Consider the following 9887-nt stretch of genomic DNA (forward strand, 5'->3'; position numbering starts at 1 on the left):
AGTGTGCTGAAACCTTTGCTTATAACATGGTCCACTTGGGATGACATAGTTAGTTGGACTCCCAGGATTTTAATTGTTGGTGGGTTGGGGGTTTTTTTTTTTAATCTTTATTAAATTTCCAAACTACAATTGTGCAAACAAATAATTAATGTACATATAATATTACACAAAAAGCACATTAAACTTACAGACATTAATGAGCAATTATTTTCCCCCTCCCTCCCACCTAGTAATCAAGAAACTATCTAAAAATTCCCTGACTCACATTCCAATGCAAACCCTATCCCCTTCCCTCTCACCCTGGATGTATATGTTTAAAGGTCAGTAAAATAAAGTCAGTTATCATTCCTTACAGAATTTAGTCAATGGCTCCCAAACATCCATAAATTTCCTATAATTTCCCTGCTGTATAGCCATCAGACGTTCCATTTTAAAAGTATGACAAAGAGATTCCCACCAGAAAGTGTAATTTAACCTATCTCAGTTCTTCCAATTCCTCAAAATAAGTTGTATGGCAACCCCTGTCATTATAAAGAGAAGTTTGTTATTCCGAGCAGATATTTGGCTTTTAGCTCTCATTAACGTACCAAATAAGATGGTATCATACGTCAATGCCACTGGATTTTCCAATATATTGTTCACTTGATCCCATATGGATCTCCAAAATTTAAGTATCAAGGGATAATAGTACAATAAATGATCCAAAGTCCCAGCTTCAAGATGACAATGTAGCATCTATTAGACTTTGAACTATCTAATTTCTGTAAACGAACTGGGGTCCAAAACGCTCTATGTAATAAGAAAAACCATGCTTGTCTCATAGATGCAGACACCGTACATTTCATCCTCCAAGTCCAGATTCGTGGCCATTGAGATGCAGTAATCTGATGCTTTATCTCAATGCTCCAAACGTCACGAAGACCAGTTTTTGGTTTCTTATTCAAAAATCCAGATATTAATTTATTCCACTGAGTGGCCTGGTGTCCCAGGAAGTCCACTTGAAAACACAAGACTGGCAAGCTATATTGATTTTCAAGATTTTTCCAATCAGGGAACCCTTCCTGAATGGCCTGCTTCAACTGCAACCATCTATAATTTTGAGATTTAGCAAGACCAAATGTATGTTGCAATCGTGAAAAGTCAAGCAGTTTACCATCTGACATTACATCATCCAAAGTGCGTATACCTGCCTTCATCCAGTGCTTCCAGATGACCTTAAACCCGCCAATTTGAATCTTGGAGTTCAGCCAAAGGGACTGACACTTGGATTTATGTATCGGAATAGGTGTTAAATTATTGATACATTTTAATGTCTGCCATGTATCCAGCAAAATTCTATTGTCCTTATATAACCTCGGAAACTTGATACTCAAAACGTGACTTAATCTCAGTTGAGACAGGAGCTGCCATTCCAACAATAACCAATCAGGAAGATTTTCCATGAGCTCGGGGAGGATCCAATACATACCCTGACACATTATATAGGCTTGATGATACCTATAAAAGTTTGGGAAATTTACCCCTGCCTCCATAATTGGGTTTTGTAAAGATACTAAAACAATTCTTGCAGCTTTCCACAGCCAAATAAATTTAGTAAAAATACTATTTAATTTCTTGTAAAAGATCTCCTGAAAAAACACTGGTAACATAACCATTTGGTAACAAACCACAGGCAAAATCATCATCTTAACTGCTTGAACTCTCCCCCACCAAGACAAATGTAAAGGGTTCCATTGCTCACGTATTTCTGTGACCTTTAGCAATAAAGATTTTTCATTTACTTTCATCGTCTCTTCCAGCGTTTTATGAATCAAAATACCTAAATATTTTATACCATTTTCCTTCCAAAGGAAGGGGAATGCATCAAATAATCCTTTTGGACAATGTACCTCTGATTTACTCCAGTTTATTTTATAGTCTGAAAATTTACCAAATCTATCAATCAAATCTAGTAAATGTGGAATGGTAGTTTCAGGATTTCTCAAATGAAGCAAAATGTCATCTGCATACGCAGAGACTTTATATTCCCAACCTGTATAAGGAATACCATGTATCTCCTTTGCCTGTTGAATAGCCAATAACAAGAGTTCCAATACAATGTCAAAAAGCAAAGCAGATAACGGACTAACTCCCCTCTCCAGACAAAAACGTTCTGAAAAAGTATTATTAATATATAATCTGGCAGAAGGGGAACTATACAGGGTTTGAATCATTTGTATAAATCCAGAACCAATACCAACCCAATCCATTGCTTGATACATGAAGGTCCACTCTACATGGTCAAATATACATTAAAGTTTAGGGATTTTAAATTATATTTAACATAATATGACACAATTAATTAATTCATAACAAAATTTTTTATATTCTTTGGATTCAATAATAATAAGATGTTTTAAGGGATATTTATCCATTCATCAATTGGATAGGTAGGCTGGGATTTTCACATTTGACATTTCATCAAGTTTTTGGTTCTTTTTAGAAATTGGTGCATATACGCAAGGAGGCATAGCCCCTGACGAAACCAAGTATGAAACGGTTGGACAGCCGTCGGGCATGAAAGATAAGTGCCTTCCTTTCATAGCACCTTAAGTACTGTATATTTATATTCTAGAGAGCCTGTGATCAAAGAAGAAATTAATTTAAAATAAAAAATATTGAGCATTTGTCATCTTACCAAGACCGGTGATGAATACATCACCCCAGCAAGGGCACGAAAAAGTAAAAAAGTAGTGCCTTGAGTGTTTGAGGTTTGGTAATTAAATATACTTGATATAAGTTTGTTCTCTACTATTGGAGATAATAACCGACACAGCCATGTTTTGGCGGATGCCTGAATCATGGGTATCAATTCTTCGCTCCAAAGAATAGCAAAATGAGTCAGCATCTAACATGACTGTGGCTCTGATGTTGGTCTTCATACTGTAGCTATGCCTCAGAAATACTTTCATTCCAGTGTGTCACAAATTTTTGTTGCAACTCAATTTTGCTATTCTTTCGAGTGAAGAATTGATATACTTGATGCAGGCATTGGAACCACTGAGGTCACCTAGAATGGCCAACAGCACCCCAAGTGGTCACAGGCAAAATTACTAGACAAGGCGCACTACTCAGGATGGAGTTAGCCGTGCAGGGGCAAAAGAAAGATAAAAATCAAGAATGCAAAAACACCAGTTCTGTGCTACAGTAACTTCCCAACACAGGTTTATTGGTAAATAGGTGCCAAATTCCTTCAGTGAATGTAAGCACCACAACAAAGAAATGGAAAAGAAATCATTATTAAAGAACACTCTTGTAAGGCTTTCAGGATTTTCACCAAACAAAACTTCTTCTCTTCCTAAAGAGTTCCTCTTATTCTCAAGAGTCCTTTACACCAGCCTGCCTAAAGCAGGTTTTAGGTAAGTCCAACTTCCTTAAGTTGTGGCAGTCTAAACTTAAAAAATTTATTCAAGCCAAAAGTATAGAAGCTTCCAGCTGCTAGCAAGCACAGCTGGGGACAGGGAGTTTGCCTTCAAAGCTACTTAAATTGCTTTCAGAATTCCCTCCCAGGATAATAGCAAACTTCTCCCCAAAGTTATGACAAACCTCAGCTTCCTACTGGCTTAGGTTCACTAGAGAAAAGCCAGAAAAAGAAAAAAAAACACAATTTCTCTTCTAGGCACTGAATAGTGCCCAACCCCCAGCTAGGGTTTTAAATGTCGGGTACTTAACTCAGGTACCAAAGTTCAAACAGTTCAGTCAGCAACTGTAAAGCACAGAATATTCCTCAAAAGAAAACAGCACATTTGCAGTCAAAAAAGAAATACAGTCATTTCAAAAAGATATTGTCCCAAACTCAGCAAATTTCAAAAACAAAACTCACAGCTCTTGTATCAGGAATGCCTGGTAGCCAAGCCTACGTCCATCAATTCTGGCTCCTGAAACAGCTCCTGTGGAATTAGCATTTCCTGGAACTCCATTTTCTCCTCTTGGGCTGGAGCTGCAAATTCAATGGAAGAAACTGCCTCCTCTACTTCCATAGGGTCTGGCAGCTTAGGCTGGGAAACTGCTGCTCGGGGAGAGGCTTGTTCCTCTTCCCTATCCTCTCCAACAGCCTAGTCAAATCTGTAGGCTTTTCAGGAGTGGACCTATGCATAACCTGCTTGCTCTAGCCCAGTGGTCTCAAACTCGCGGCCAGGGGGCCACATGCTGCCCATGAGGTACTATTTTGAGGCCCTCGGTATGTTTATCATAATCACAAAAGTAAAATAAAACAGTTTCTTGATCATATGTCTCTTTCGCTATAAATTACAAAAGACTTAGCCAAAAGAAAAAGATTTATAAACTATAAAGAGTCTTACCTCATGCAAAATTGTCATTTCTTTAATAAGACATTAACTATTTTTTCTGAGGCCCTCCAAGTACCTACAAATCCAAAATATGGCCCTGCAAAGGGTTTGAGTTTGAGACAACTGCTCTAGCCTGTGGCTCGCTTGGGCTCCCCCGATGGCTGTTAGGGAGAATGCCTGACTTCCTATAAATGTTTCTAGGTAGGTTTACAGCAGGGCAATGACTGGGGAGGGTTTCCATATCCTCCCATTCTGGGTCTGACCAATCATCAGGCCGTTCTATCTGGCTCTGTGGTTTAGCCTGTGAAGATTGCTTTCTGAATTTACCTCCACCTTTTCTATGCAACTTCACTGGGACCATGGCAGGCACGGAGCCTGACTGGTCACAGCATCCATCAAAAAATGGCCACATTGGGTACTTTAGTTTCAATTAATTTTCTCTCTACCATACTGGTGTTAGTTTGCTGTTTGTTCCTTTGGCCTCCCTAGTGTTTCCAGACCAGGTTGGACTTGCTCATCCTATAGATGGTCTTGTTACCTCTCTATAATTTTCTCCTACAGAGGAAAAGGCCACTCTGTTGAGTCCGGTTAATTTGTGAAAAATTGTACAAGCTCGTATATATATCCAGTTTTCGATTATTGTTATTTGTTGTTAGTTGGTTTACAAAAAAAAAAAAAAAAATCTAAGACCTATACAGATAGTGCAAAATGCTGCTGTAGATTAATTTCAGGGTGTCAACTTTATAGTCATATTACTCCTATTCTTAAACAATTACATTGGTTGCTATTTATTGACATATTCAGTTTAATTTTTGACATTGATCGTTCAAATTTTTCATGAAAATCAACCCCTTTGTCTAGCTGCAACCTTAAAAGTTCATGTGCTAGGACGTCCTTTACAGTCAAATAATCAGGCATTACTTGATGTTCCAGATTTTAAACAAATAAAAGACGAGATGTACAGAGACTCAACTTTTATGGCTGTAGGACCTCAGTTATGGAATGCACTCCCAAAGGACCTAAGATTAATTGAATCTCTGAGTATTTTTAGAAAATATTTTAAAACATATTTGTTTTCTCAGGCATTCTGTTGAGATTAAAATGTTTTAGATATGATAGGATGTGAAACACTGAATCTGTATTGTAAATGTTTTGAGAAATGTTATGTATTAGTGTTAACATATTTTATGTATGTTTGCGATCATGTGATTGGGCCGAGCGGTCACTACCCGTCACCTCTCCACTCTCCAGGTGCTTCCAGTCTCCCACTGGGCTCTGTTAAAACAATACAACACACACATTATTCATACACACTATTCTAAAATCAGGTCTCTTCAGGCTCTTCATGGTCATCACCAGATCCTCCCTGGACATGATAGTTCTTCCTTCAAGGTCCTCTCTGACCCTCATTGGCCCTCCAGGTCTTCAGGCAGCTTCCGATACCATTTACTAGTCTCTCCACTGGTCGCCATAGTCCCTCCACAAGTTGCTTGCCAGACCTGTGGCATCTTCCACCTGCTGCTCGCATTAGTCTCAACTCCCTTCTGACATCACTTTTTGGTCATGGGACCAGGACATGATGTCAGAAGGGCACCAAGGCTGGCACAAGCAGCAGGTACGCAGGGGGCAGGTGAGGCACTTAAGTGGTGAGGGCCTGAGTGCGCACGGTGCAAAGGGGAGCATGGCGCGGCAATACCCAGTGCCAACCTCCCTAGCTACACCTCTGCCCTCTCTTTTAACTCTTTTCCAATCTTCCACTTCCCCCATCTTTTTCTTTTTTTCAGTCATCTTTCTTTTTTCTAACAGCGCCTTTTTCTTCTTTTCCACCTAGTACACCACTCTTTTAATCACTTCTTGTTTCTTTTATCCTCTCCTGCTTCCTTTCTTACTTCATTCTCCATCACTCTCTTGCTCCTCTGCCTCTTTTAGTGCTCTCTTCTTTACCTCATTCTCTTCACTTCCTGTTTGAAACCAACAGGAAGCCACAAGTCTGAAGAACAGAATTTGAATAGTGTGTCTCATACCTGCAATTTCCTGGAGACAGCTCCATTCTATATACAGACTTTCCAACCTGCTGACTCACAAAAAAAGGGAAAGTTTACATTTTTCAGACATCAATATTTAAGTACTAGTTTCATTATGCAAGGGATCAAGTTACCACTGAAACGGCACGGAAATCAAAATCCTTACAAGGCTACTGTTTTAACTTCAGTGAAGGTCAGGCCAGCCTAATAGCACAACAGGAGACTGGTGTTTGGATCCTTCTGCTGCTCAATCTGGCTTGGACAAAGTACACTGCAAAGGCAATGATTCCCAGTCATCACCCAATCAGAGTGCTCTTGTTCAAGGTTTCACAGAGAATTGTGGTCCATATGTCTCTCAGCCTGAAGACTTCTTTTTTTTTTTTCTAATTTTACATTAAACTTCACAAGAGTACATCTTGCACCATTAAACACAGGGAGGAAAATCAAATCAAGGCATTGAAAATCAAACTTACAATATCAATCAATCATAATTCCCTTCTTAGACCACAATATTGGGGAGAGTGGTCAAACTATACGAGAGGTGAAAAAAAAGGAAACTGGTTAAAATTAAAAGGCTTAGAGGGGCATAATAAAAAAAAAACGTCTAAGTCCCCTTTTGGCCTAAGGCCTTAAATGCTGAAAGTAGAAGCAGGGAAAATGTCCATTATCAAAAAAAAGTCCAAAAGGAGGGTTATTTTGATAATGGCCTGCCTCTATGTTCAGCTGTCTAATTGCCCAGACCACTACTACATCTACACTAACACCATATAATCAACCTAAAAAAAAGCCTAAGTCCCAAAAGTCCAAAATAAGGGCTTTAAGGCGAAGGAGGAGCTAGTCCTTCGCCTAAAAGCTGGATTCTGTAACCAGTGTCTGTCAAAAACAACACCAGTTACAGAATCCCCCCCCCTTACAACGATCGGGGCAAGAGGGAGCCCAAGCCCTCTTGCCCCGCGACACCCCCGAACTCCCCGACACTATCGGAGCAGGAGGGAGACCAAGCCCTGCGGCACCCCCGAACTCCCTGACACTATCGGGGCAGGAGGGAGACCAAGCCCTCCTGCCCCGCAGCACCCCCGAACCCCCGATGAAGATCGGGACAAGAGGGAGCCCAAGCTCTCTTGCCCCGCGGCACCCCTGAACTCCCCGACACTATCGGGGCAGGAGGGAGCCTAAGCCCACCTGCCCCGCGGCACCCCCAAACCCCCGATGAAGATCGGGACAAGAGGGAGCCCAAGCCCTCTTGCCCCGCGGCACCCCCGAACCCCCCCCCGACACGATCGGGCACGAGGGAGCCCAAGCCCTCCTGCCCTCGACGCAAGGGCTCCCCAAACCCCGATCGCAGCATGGATAATGGTCTTGGCAGCATGCTCAGAAAGAAAACTCCAGATTTTAGCAATCTTGTATAGAAAGAAGCAATAAGTTTTGGTGGTTTGTTGGATATGTGAAGAGAAGGACAGAAAGGAGTCAAAGATGACCCCAAGGTTGCACACTGATGAGACAGGGAGGATGAGAGCATTATCCACCGAAATAGAGAACGTAGGGAGAGGAGAGGCAGGTGTAGGAGGAAAGATAAGGAGTTCCATCTTGGCCATGTTTAGCTTTATATGGTGGTATGACATCCATGTAGCAATGTCAGACAGGCAGGCCGAGACTCAGGCCTGGATTGCCATAGAAATTTCAGGTGTAGAGATGTAGATTTATGAGTCGTCAGAATAGAGATGGTATCAGAAGCCATGGGAGGAGATCAGAGCTCCAAGGGAAGAAGTGTAGATGGAGAAAAAAAAAGAGGTCCCAGGTCAGAGCCCTGAGGTATGCTGACTGATAGTGGAATGGCACTGGAGGAGGATCCTCCAGAACAGATGCTAAAAGTTCAACGGGAAAGGTAGGAAGAAAGCCATGAGATAACAGAGCCCTGAAATCCAAGCAAGGTCAGCATATCAATGAATTGGTGGTGATCTACAGTTTCAAACGCTGCAGATAGATCAAGGAGGATGAGGATGGAGTAGTGGCCTATGGATTTGGCCAGGAACGGGTCACTGGAGACTAGCAAGAACAGTTTCCATAGAATGTAGAGGGCAAAAGTCCAATTGAAGAGGGTCAAGATTAGCTTGAGATGAAAGAAAGTCAAAACAATGGCGGTGAACAGTACATTCAAGTAGCTTGGATAAGAAGGAGAGGTGGGAGACAGGGCAATAATTAGAGGAGTAGGTAGCACCCAGTGAAGGTTTTTTGAGGAGCAGCATAACTGTGGCATTTTTGAAGGTGTCAGATACAATTTCAGTAGAGAAGGATAGGTTGAGGATATGGCATATAGTGGGGATGATACTAGGAGAGATGGTGATCAGTAGACGGGAAGGGATGGGATCAGAGGAACAGGTGGTAAGTTTGGAAAAGGAGAAAACTGTGCAGTTTCCTCCTCCATGATTCCAGAGGAGGAAGAAAAAGCAGCATGGATTGGCAGAGGGTCAGTGGGGCGGACGGGAGGAGGGAGAGATGAAGGCAATTTGGTTGAGAATTCAAGGTTAATCTTGTTAACCTTGTCGTGGAAGTACTCAGCCCTAGTCTAGGAGAAAGTGAAGGAGGAGTTGAAGGTGAGGGCACTTTGAGCAGAGAGCTAAGCGTGGCAAAGAGATGGCGAGGGTTGGATACCAGAGAATTAGTCAAGCGGGCATAGTAGTATTGTTTCACAAGCGAAAGGGCGAATTGGAAAGAGGTCAGCAGGAATTTGAAGTGAACAAAGTCCGTGTGAGCATGGGATTTTAGCCAGAGACATTCTGCAGATCAGGTGCAGGAACGTAAGTAGCGGATCTTAGGTGACAATCAGAGCTGAGGTTTGGCAAGTCTTATAGGAAGTTAAATGAGAGGAGCAAGGGTATCAAGGGCAGAGGAGAGAATAGTATTATAAGAAGAGACTGCTTCATTGACAGATTTGCATAGCATAGTGTTTGAGAGAGGGGGGAGATAGTGGCAATCAGAGCGCACGGGTCAGTAGCCTGAAGATTCCTGAATGTATTTGTGAGGATTGGTCATATCTGGGAGGGGGTTAAGTCTTGAAGGTTATCAAATGATGGTCAGAGAACGGGAGAATTGAGGTGTAGAAATTGGCAACTGAGGAGTTAGAGAAGAGGACAAGGTCAAGACAGTGGCCATTCTGGTGTTTAGGGGCAATGGAACATAGCTGAAGACTGAATGAGGATATTAGAGCAAGAAACTTTGAGGTGTAGGTGTTGTACTACTTGGGATCTAGCTAGGTACTTGGGACCTGGGTTGGCCATTGTTGGAAAAAGGATGCTGGGCTTGATAGGCCTTCGATCTGTTCCAGTATGACAAGTCTTATGTTTCTTAGGCATCAAAGATGTCTTCAGCATGAACCACCCAAAAAAAAACATGACTACTCTCTGCTCCCCCCAACCAACCAAAAGCACCACCCTCCCATCACCCATAGGCCATTCCTGGGTCTACCTTAAAAGTCCTGATGGTCTGGTCACCTCATTGGGGTAGGAGCTATCTCCAGTCACTCCTGCCCATGCCA

The sequence above is a fragment of the Geotrypetes seraphini genome, chromosome 2 (assembly GCF_902459505.1).
Source record: "Geotrypetes seraphini chromosome 2, aGeoSer1.1, whole genome shotgun sequence".
Classification (NCBI taxonomy): Eukaryota; Metazoa; Chordata; class Amphibia; order Gymnophiona; family Dermophiidae; genus Geotrypetes; species Geotrypetes seraphini.